The following is an 11424-nucleotide window of genomic DNA, read 5'->3' as shown; positions in this document are numbered from 1 at the left end:
CAATTCCAACCATATAACAATTTAACGAAGGAGAAACTTCGCCATGAATACTATGAGTAGAAACCAAGGACATACTTGTCCATATGCTACAGCGGAGTGTGTCTCTCTCCCATAAAGTGAATGCTAGGATCCATTTTATTCAAACAAAACAAAAACAAAAACAAACCGACGCTCCAAGCAAAGCACATAAGATGTGATGGAATAAAAATATAGTTTCAGGGGAGGAACCTGATAATGTTGTCGATGAAGAAGGGGATGCCTTGGGCATCCCCAAGCTTAGACGCTTGAGTCTTCTTAGAATATGCAGGGGTGAACCACCGGGGCATCCCCAAGCTTAGAGCTTTCACTCTCCTTGATCATGTTGCATCATACTCCTCTCTTGATCCTTGAAAACTTCCTCCACACCAAACTCGAAACAACTCATTAGAGGGTTAGTGCACAATAAAAATTAACATATTCAGAGGTGACACAATCATTCTTAACACTTCTGGACATTGCATAAAGCTACTGGACATTAGTGGATCAAAGAAATTCATCCAACATAGCAAAAGAGGTAATGCGAAATAAAAGGCAGAATCTGTCAAAACAGAACAGTTCGTATTGACGAATTTTAAAATGGCACCAGACTTGCTCAAATGAAAATGCCCAAATTGAATGAAAGTTGCGTACATATCTGAGGATCACTCACGTAAATTGGCATAATTTTCTGAGTTACCTACAGGGAGGTAGACCCAGATTCGTGACAGCAAAGAAATCTGGAACTGCGCAGTAATCCAAATCTAGTACTTACTTTTCTATCAACGACTTTACTTGGCACAACAAAACACTAAACTAAGATAAGGAGAGGTTGCTACAGTAGTAAACAACTTCCAAGACACAAAATAAAACAAAGTACTGTAGGTAAAAACACATGGGTTGTCTCCCATAAGCGCTTTTCTTTAACGCCTTTCAGCTAGGCGCAGAAAGTGTGTATCAAGTATTATCAAGAGACGGTGTATCATTATCACAAGCTCCCCCATCCGTGGTGGTACTAAGGGCTTTATCAATTTTAGGCCTATAGTAATATTTCTTTGGTTTAGGCACTTTAGAGACATACATAAACTTTTGCTCCTTACCCACATAAGCTTTCTCCTTATATTTAAGAGAAGAAAATGTTGAACCCAAGGTTCCCATAGCTTTTTCAAGTTCATCAATCCTATTGATTTGGTCATCATGGACAACACAAGTTCCTAGGACACTAATTCTTTCATCAATTCCTCCTAAGGATTTATCAAGTTCATCATTTTTATCAAGTAACATTTCCAATTTAGCTTCAATACTTGGAAAATTTTTCTCTATGGTTTCCAATTTTTTTCATAACATCTTCAAGAGAGATTTCAGTTTTAACTTTATCAACAGGAGGTATTCCAAATAGACTCTCAATAATGCAACTAGCTTCTAATGCAGGAGTACTTAAGAAGTTTCCTCCTGCAAGACTATCAAGAACATATCTATTCCAGCTAGAGATACCAACATAAAAATTTCTGAGTAAAATAGTGGTGGAGTGTTTCTTAGTGCACCTATTATGGGTGTTACTAATTCTATACCAAGCATCTCTTAAACATTCTCCCCCCTGTTGCTTAAACGTACGAACTTCAACTTCAGGATTACTCATCTTAGTAGTAGTAAATAAAGCAAACTAGATAAAGTAAATGCAAGTAAACTAATTTTTTTGTGTTTTTGATATAGCAAACAAGATAGCAAATAAAGTAAAACTAGCAACTAATTTTTTTGTATTTTGATTTAGTGCAGCAAACAAAGTAGTAAATAAAACTAAGCAAGACAAAAACAAAGTAAAGAGATTGAGAAGTGGAGACTCCCCTTGCAGCGTGTCTTGATCTCCCCGGCAACGGCGCCAGAAAAAGAGCTTGATGGCGTGTAACTCACACGTTCGTTGGGAACCCCAAGAGGAAGGTATGATGCGCACAGCAGCAAGTTTTCCCTCAGAAAGAAACCAAGGTTTATCGAACCAGGAGGAGCCAAGAAGCACGTTGAAGGTTGATGGCGGCGGGATGTAGTGCGGCGCAACACCAGGGATTCCGGCGCCAACGTGGAACCTGCACAACACAACCAAAGTACTTTGCCCCAACGAAACAGTGAGGTTGTCAATCTCACCGGCTTGCTGTAACAAAGGATTAACCGTATTGTGTGGAAGATGATTGTTTGCAGAAAACAGTAGAACAAGTATTGCAGTAGATTGTATTTCAGTAAAGAGAATTGGACCGGGGTTCACAGTTCACTAGAGGTGTCTCTCCCATAAGATAAACAGCATGTTGGGTGAACAAATTACAGTTGGGCAATTGACAAATAAAGAGGGCATGACCATGCACATACATATCATGATGAGTATAGTGAGATTTAATTGGGCATTACGACAAAGTACATAGACCGCCATCCAGCATGCATCTATGCCTAAAAAGTCCACATTCAGGTTATCATCCGAACCCCCTCCAGCATTAAGTTGCAAAGCAACAGACAATTGCATTAAGTATGGTGCGTAATGTAATCAACAACTACATCCTTAGACATAGCATCAATGTTTTATCCCTAGTGGCAACAGCACAACACAACCTTAGAACTTTCATCCTTTGTCCCAGGTGTCAATGCAGGCATGAACCCACTATCGAGCATAAATACTCCCTCTTGGAGTTACAAGCATCTACTTGGCCAGAGCATCTACTAGTAACGGAGAGCATGCAAGATCATAAACAACACACAGATATAACTTTGATAATCAACATAACAAGTATTCTCTATTCATCGGATCCCAACAAACGCAACATATAGAATTACAGATAGATGATCTTGATCATGTTAGGTAGCTCACAAGATCCGACAATGATAGCACAATGGGGAGAAGACAACCATCTAGCTACTGCTATGGACCCATAGTCCAGGGGTAGACTACTCACACATCACTCCGGAGGCGACCATGGCGGCGTAGAGTCCTCCGGGAGATGATTCCCCTCTCCGGCAGGGTGCCGGAGGCGATCTCCTGGATCCCCCGAGATGGGATCGGCGGCGGCGGCGTCTCTGGAAGGTTTTCCGTATCGTGGCTCTCGGTACTGGGGTTTTCGTCACGGAGGCTTTAAGTAGGCGGAAGGGCAGGTCAAGAGGCGGCACGGGGGCCCCACACCACAGGGCCACGCGGCCAAGGGGGGGGGGCCGCGCCGCCCTAGGGTGTGGCCCCCTCGTGGCCCCTCTTCGTCTCTTCTTCGGACTTCTGGAAGCTTCGTGGCAAAATAGGACCCTGGGCATTGATTTCGTCCAATTCCGAGAATATTTCCTTACTAGGATTTCTGAAACCAAAAACAGCAGAAACAAAGAATCGGCACTTCGGCATCTTGTTAATAGGTTAGTTCCAGAAAATGCACGAATATGACATAAAGTGTGCATAAAACATGTAGATAACATCAATAATGTGGCATGGAACATAAGAAATTATCGATACGTCGGAGACGTATCAGGGAATTGCCCCCAGAGTCATCTCCATCGACACCACCGCCATCTTCATCGCCATTGTTGTCTCCCATGATGAGGAGGGAGTAGTTCTCCCCTGAGGCTGAGGGCTCTACCGGTAGCTATGTGGTTCATCTCTCTCTCCCATGGTGTGATCTTTATGTGATCATGAGCTTTGTATCACTATTAATCTATGTGCTACTCTAGTGATGTTATTAAAGTAGTCTATTCCTCCTCCATGATGTAAAGTTGACAGTGTGTGCATCATGTAGTGCTTGGCGTAGGTTATGATTGTAATCTCTTGTAGATTATGAAGTTAACTATTACTATGATAGTATTGATGTGATCTATTCCCCCTTTCATAGCTATTGTTGACAGTGTGTATGCTATGTTAGTACTCGGTCTAAATTGCAACGGTCTATTATGCACTCTAGAGGTTACTTTAATATGAACTCCGGATTCACTCTCCACGGTGTGATGGTGACAGCGTGCGCATCGTGTGTGATTCCTTTATGAAGTTGTGGAGCTTGTTTACTCCGGCTTGAGGTGTGCTTTGTAGCCCTACACAATGAATGGTGTTTGTTATCCAACAAGAGAGTGTTTAAGAGTAGCATTTATTTATTCAGTTATGTGATCATTGTTGAGAGTGTCCACTAGTGAAAGTATGATCCCTAGGCCTTGTTTCTAAGCATTGAAACACCGTTTCCAACAAGTTCTGCTACATGTTTACTTGCTGCCATTTTTATTTCAGATTGCAATTACTACTTACAATCATCCATATTACTTGTATTTCACTATCTCTTCGCCGAACTAGTGCACCTATACATCTGACAAGTGTATTAGGTGTGTTGGGGACACAAGAGACTTCTTGTATCTTAATTACAGGGTTGCTTGAGAGGGATATCTTTGACCTCTACCTCCCTGAGTTCGATAAACCTTGGGTGATTCACTTAAGGGAAACTTGCTGCTGTTCTACAAACCTCTGCTCTTGGAGGCCCAACACTGTCTACAGGAATAGAAGCGTGCGTAGACATCAAGCTATTTTCTGGCGCCGTTGCCGGGGAGGTAAGGTAAAAGGTATTCACATCCTCCGACTACTAAGCTATTTCTGAGCACTGTTGCCGGTGTGTGAGTGCTCGAAGCTATTTCCTTTAGATCCTGCAATTGCATCTTTTTGTTTCTTGTTTTTATTTCACTAGTTAGGCTTAATGGAAAACAACAAAAAAATTAGAGATCTTTATGAAATTTATATTGAATTAGGACATGAGGTGTTTGAAGAGAAAATTAAAAAACCTATGGAACTTTATATGCATGCTAATGGCAATGTTATTAGTATGAATGCTTTGAACACCATTGTTGCTAATGCTATGGAAAATTCTAAGCTTGGGAAAGCTGGTTTTGATGAGCATGATATTTTTAGTCCCCCAAGCATGGAGGAGAAAATTTACGTTGATGATACTTTACCTCCTATATATGATGATTACAATGATGACTATCATATTTTCAGTCCACCTACTATTGAGGAGAAAATTAATTATGATTACAATATGCCTCCTATATATGATGATTATGGTGATGAGAATAATAATGATAGCTATTTTATTGAATTTGCTCCCACTACAATTAATAGTAATGACTATGCTTATGTGAAGAGTAATAATTTTATGCATGTAGCTCATGATAAGAATGTTTCATGTGATAGTTATATTGTTGAGTTTGTTCATGATGCTACTGAAAATCTTTATGAGAGAGGACAATATGGTTGTAGGGATTTTCATATTACTAAAACACCTCTTTTTTTGCTGAAAATCTTGAAGTTGCGCTTGTCTTGTTTTCCTATGCTTATTGCATTATGCTTACTTGACTTGTTTATTTACAAGATTCCTTTTCATAGGAAGTGGGTTAGACTTAAAAGTGTTTCTTATTTGCTGTTGATGCTCTCTTTTGCTTCAACTCTTATTTCTTGCGAGAGCATCATTTAAATTACTGAGCCCATCTTAATGGCTATAAAGAAAGCACTTCTTGGGAGATAACCCATATTTTATTTTGCTACTGTTTTGTTGTGTCTTGGAAGTTGTTACTACTGTAGCAACCTCTCCTTATCATGTTTATTTCATTTTTGTGCCAAGTAAAATCTTTCATAGAAGGTTGATACTAGAATTGGATTTCTGCGCAGAAACAGATTTTTAGCTGTCACGAATTTGAGTTGTTCTCTCTGTAGGAAAATCTAAAAATCTTGAAAAAATTCGTGAGTAATCCTCAGATATGTACGCAACTTTCATTCAATTTGAGCTTTTTCATCTGAGCAGGTTAAGTACCTCGAAAAAATTCGTCTTTACGTACTGTTCTGTTTTGACAGATTCTGCCTTTTATTTCACATTGCCTCTTTTACTGTGTTGAATGGATTTCTTTGCTCCATTAACTTTCAGTAGCTTTGGGTAATGTCCAGAAGTGTTAGGAATGATTGTGTCCTCTCTGAACATGTGAATTTTTGATTATGCACTAACCCTCTAATGAGATTGTTTTGAGTTTGGTGTGAAGGAAGTTTTCAAGGGTCAAGAGAGGAGGATGATATAATACGATCAAGAAGAGTGAAAAGTCTAAGCTTGGGGATGCCCCAGTGGTTCATCCCTGCATATTTCAAGAAGACTCAAGCATCTAAGCTTGGGGATGCCCAAGGCATCCCCTTCTTCATCAACAACTTATCAGGTCACCTCTAGTGAAACTATATTTTTATTCGGTTACATCTTATGTGCTTTACTTGGAGCGTCTGTGTGTTTTTATTTTCGTTTTGTTATCTTAGTTCTCTGAATAAATTGGATCCTATCATGCTTGTGTGGGAGAGAGACACGCTCCGCTTTTTCATTTGAACACTTGTGTTCTTCGTTTTACTTTTAATGTTCATGGCAAAAGTTGAAAGCTGCTGCATTTATTGCTATTTGGTTGGAAACAAAAAATACTTCATGTGGTAATTGGTATATTGTCTTGAATAATTTGATACTTGGCAATTGTTTTGAGCTCTCAAGTAGATCATGTTTAAGCTCTTGCATCATGTAGTTTAAACCTATTAGTGGAGAACTACCGTAGAGCTTGTTGAAATTTGGTTTGCATGATTGGTCTCTCTAAACTCTAGATATTTTCTGGTAAAGGTGTTTGAACAACAAGGAAGACAGTGTAGAGTCTTATAATGCTTGCAATATGTTCTTATGTAAGTTTTGCTGTACCGGTTCATACTTGTGTTTGCTTCAAACAACCTTGCTAGCCAAAGCCTTGTACTGAGAGGGAATGCTTCTCGTGCATCCAAAACCTTGAGCCAAAACTTATGCCATTTGTGTCCACCATAACTACCTACTATGTGGTATTTCTCTGCCATTCCAAGTAAATTGCTTGCGTGCTACCTTTAAAATTTCATTCCTTGTCTTTGCAATATATAGCTCATGGGAAAGTAGCTTAAAAACTATTGTGGTAAAGAATATGTCGCTTATGTATCTTATTTCTTATAAGTTGCTTGTTGAGCGGTAACCATGTTTCTGGGGACGCCATCAACTTTTGTTGAATATCATGTGAGTTGCTATGCATGTTCGTCTTGTCGAAGTAAGGGTGATTTGCCATGAGTTGTATGGTTTGAGTATGCATATTGTTAGAGAAGAACATTAGGCCGCTAACCAAAGTCATGTATCATGGTGGAAGTTTCAGTTTGGACATTAATCCTCAATCTCTTATGAGAATATTATCTGTTGTTGAATGCTTATGCATTAAAGAGGAGTCCATTATCTGTTTTCTATGTTGTCCCGGTATGGATGTCCTCAAGTTGAGATCTATCAAAAACGAGAAATCAAATGCAATCTATCTCCTTGGACCTTTGTACAGGTGACATAGAGGTACCCCTTTGTGACACTTGGTTGAAACATATGTAATGCAATGATAATCAATGGAAATCCGAGCTAATTAGGACAAGGTGCGAGCACTATTGGTATTCGATGCATGAGGCTTGCAACTTATAGGAGGTTTTATTTATAACACATATGAATTATTACTACCGTTGACAAAATTGTTTCCATGTTTTCAAAATAAAAGCTCTAGCACATGAGTAATCCCTGCTTCCCTCTGCGAAGGGCTTTTCTTTTACTTTATGTTGAGTCAGTTTACCTACTTCCTTCTATCTTAGAAGCAAACACTTGTGTCAACTGTGTGCATTGATTCTTACATGCTTGCTTATTGCACTCATCATATTACTTTGTGTTGACAATTATCCATGAGATATACATGTTGAAAGTTGAAAGCAATTGCTGAAACTTAAATCTTCCTTTGTGTTATTTCAAAACCTTCTATTAAGAATTTATTGCTTTATGAGTTAACTCTTATGCAAGACTTATTGATGCTTGTCTTGAAAGTACTATTCATGAAAAGTCTTTGCTATATGATTCAGTTGTTTAGTCATTATCTTTACCATTGCTTTGAATCACTTCATTCATCTCATATGCTTTACAATAGTATTGATCAAGAGTATGATGGTAGCATGTCACTTCAGAAATTATCCTTGTTATCGTTTACCTACTCGAGGGCGAGTTGGAACTAAGCTTGGGGATGCTTGATACGTCTCAAACGTATCTATAATTTCTTATGTTCCATGCTAGTTTTATGACAATAATCACATGTTTTATATACACTTTATATCATTTTTATGCATTTTCCGGTACTAACCTATTAACAAGATGCCGAAGCGCCAGTTTCTGTTTTCTGTTGTTTTTGGTTTCAGAAATCCTACACAGGAAATATTCTCGGAATTGGACGAAACAAAAGGCCACGTTCTTATTTTTCCAGGGGCTTCACGGAGTCCGAATGAGAGACGAAGGGGGGCCATGAGGTGCCCACACCCTAGGGGGGCGTGGGCCACCCCTTGGCCGCGCCACCAGGTGGGGACCCCACCTCGGGACTCCACCGACTCCGCCCCTTCGCCTATATATTCCTCCGTGTCCGAAAACCCTAAAACGATCGACGATATTCCACGAAGAGTTCCGTAGCCGCCGCCATCGCGAAGACAAGTTTCGGGGGACAGAAGTCTCTGTTCCGGCACGCCGCCGGGACGGGGAATTGCCCCCGGAGTCATCTCCATCGACACCACCGCCATCTTCATCGTCATTGTTGTCTCCCATGATGAGGAGGGAGTAGTTTTCCCCCGAGGCTGAGGGCTCTACCGGTAGCTATGTGGTTCATCTCTCTCTCCCATGGTGTGATCTTTATGTGATCATGAGCTTTGTATCACTATTAATCTATGTGCTACTCTAGTGATGTTATTAAAGTAGTCTATTCCTCCTCCATGATGTAAAGTTGACAGTGTGTGCATCATGTAGTACTTGGCGTAGGTTATGATTGTAATCTCTTGTAGATTATGAAGTTAACTATTACTATGATAGTATTGATGTGATCTATTCCCCCTTTCATAGCTATTGTTGACAGTGTGTATGCTATGTTAGTACTCGGTCTAAATTGCAACGGTCTATTATGCACTCTAGAGGTTACTTTAATATGAACTCCGGATTCACTCTCCACGGTGTGATGGTGACAGCGTGCACATCGTGTGTGATTCCTTTATGAAGTTGTGGAGCTTGTTTACTCCGGCTTGAGGTGTGCTTTGTAGCCCTACACAATGAATGGTGTTTATTATCCAACAAGAGAGTGTTTAAGAGTAGCATTTATTTATTCAGTTATGTGATCATTGTTGAGAGTGTCCACTAGTGAAAGTATGATCCCTAGGCCTTGTTTCTAAGCATTGAAACACCGTTTCCAACAAGTTCTGCTACATGTTTACTTGCTGCCATTTTTATTTCAGATTGCAATTACTACTTACAATCATCCATATTACTTGTATTTCACTATCTCTTCGCCGAACTAGTGCACCTATACATCTGACAAGTGTATTAGGTGTGTTGGGGACACAAGAGACTTCTTGTATCTTAATTGCAGGGTTGCTTGAGAGGGATATCTTTGACCTCTACCTCCCTGAGTTCGATAAACCTTGGGTGATTCACTTAAGGGAAACTTGCTGCTGTTCTACAAACCTCTGCTCTTGGAGACCCAACACTGTCTACAGGAATAGAAGCGTGAGTAGACATCAGTCGTTTTCAGTCACACGCCGTATCATCTTGGTACTCAGAGCAAGGTTGTTCACAGTGTAGTTTTTTTTCTCGCTGTTGTTTTAGTTTGATCGTGTTCTGTTTTCGAGATGTCGCTGCATGAGGATTCTGATCAGGACGGAGACGATATTCCTTGGGGTCCAGAAGTAACTAAAGATCTGCGTCTCCACTTGATGTCGATCAAAGACACCAATAAAAACCTTCGCAAAAAGGTTGTGGATTTGTCTACACATATTGCAGGTGTCGAGGACAGGCTTAATGTGCGTTTGACGACTAGTGATCGCGAGCGTGTTGACAGTTTGCGAGTGGTGACAGAGAGTCTTAATTGGTTGACTGCAGTTGTTCAGTGTCTAGAGGCAAGGGATGCGGCACCTCGGCAATCCCGGTCACCGCAACGCAGGCAAGGCCAGTCGGGTGATGATTTTTCTGATGTCTCTGATGCTCGTGGAGGCCATCGACGCCAACCGCGACGAGGTGTTGAGGTTCGCCATGCTGCTGGCCAGCGGCACAACCATCGTGGTGAGGCTGCTCAGGAGGACGGCGGTCTTGGTCGCATAAAGGTGACCATACCGGAGTTCTCGGGACGTTCTGATCCGGAAAAGTACTTGGAGTGGGAGATGCGCGTGAATCAAATTTTTGATGGCCACAATTATTCTGAAGAAAAGAAGGTCCGTGTTGCATCCATGGAATTTACTGAATATGCTCTTGTATGGTGGGATAATAAGAATCGTACAGGAGAGAGGCCCGCGACATGGGTCGACATGAAGCGTGTCATGAGGGAGATTTTTGCGCCTGCTTACTACACTCGACAGCTTCATAGTAAACTGCGGCGTCTTGTGCAAGGTACAAAAACAGTAGATGAATATTACAAGGAGATGCAAAGATTAATGATTCGGACAGCGGTGCGTGAGTCTGCCGAGGCAACCATGGTACGGCTGTTTGAAGGGTTGAATGAAGATATCCGTGCACTAGTAGAAAAAAGGCCTTCCATACGACCCCTTTAGTCCCCAAAATATTCGAACCGCGACTAATGGGATCTTTAGTCGCGGTTCTGCAGGTGAACCGAGACTAATGCTCCACCAACCGGGACTAAATGGCTATGGTGGGCTACGGCCGGCGTAGACCTACCAACCGGGACTAAAGGGCAACCGGGACTAAAGGTTTTTCCTGGTTTTTTACTCCCCACGCACCCTTCACCCCCCCCCCCCCCCCCCCCCCCGCGCCGTGGATCGCCTTTTTTTGCTTTGTAAAATACAAAAGAAAATGATAAAAAATTTAAAAAATAAAATGTTTTCAGATTCTTGTATGTTATGCAACCTACTATTCGGTGAAATTAAGAAATTCAAATTTTCACTTTTTTTGCAAAAAAGGTTTGAAAAATGGTAAAACCGCATTAACTTTTGCATACGACGTCGGAAAAAAACGTATAATATATCAAAATGATCGTGGGAAAAAGTTACATCCGAATTCACCGGGATTACCCGGTTAGCCAAATTTTAGATTGTCAAAATTCCAAATGAAAATACGAAAGCAGGAAGATTTTAGTTTTTGCTATAAATTACGGATTCTATATTTTTTTATTTTTTAAAAAATCAAAATTAATAATTGCATCCTGCATAAAGATTACTATTACTTTTACCCAATTTTTAGATTTTCAAATTTTTAGGTTTTAGGATTGGCAAAAAAAAAATTAAAAAATTAAAAAAATTAAAAATAATACAAATTAAAAAGTTAATGTTTACTTATTTATTCAAGATTATTATTACATCATTACTTTTGTTTATTAAAA

Source organism: Lolium perenne, chromosome 3 (genome assembly GCF_019359855.2).
Source record: "Lolium perenne isolate Kyuss_39 chromosome 3, Kyuss_2.0, whole genome shotgun sequence".
In the NCBI taxonomy this organism is placed as follows: domain Eukaryota; kingdom Viridiplantae; phylum Streptophyta; class Magnoliopsida; order Poales; family Poaceae; genus Lolium; species Lolium perenne.
Note: the sequence above shows the minus strand (reverse complement) of the source record.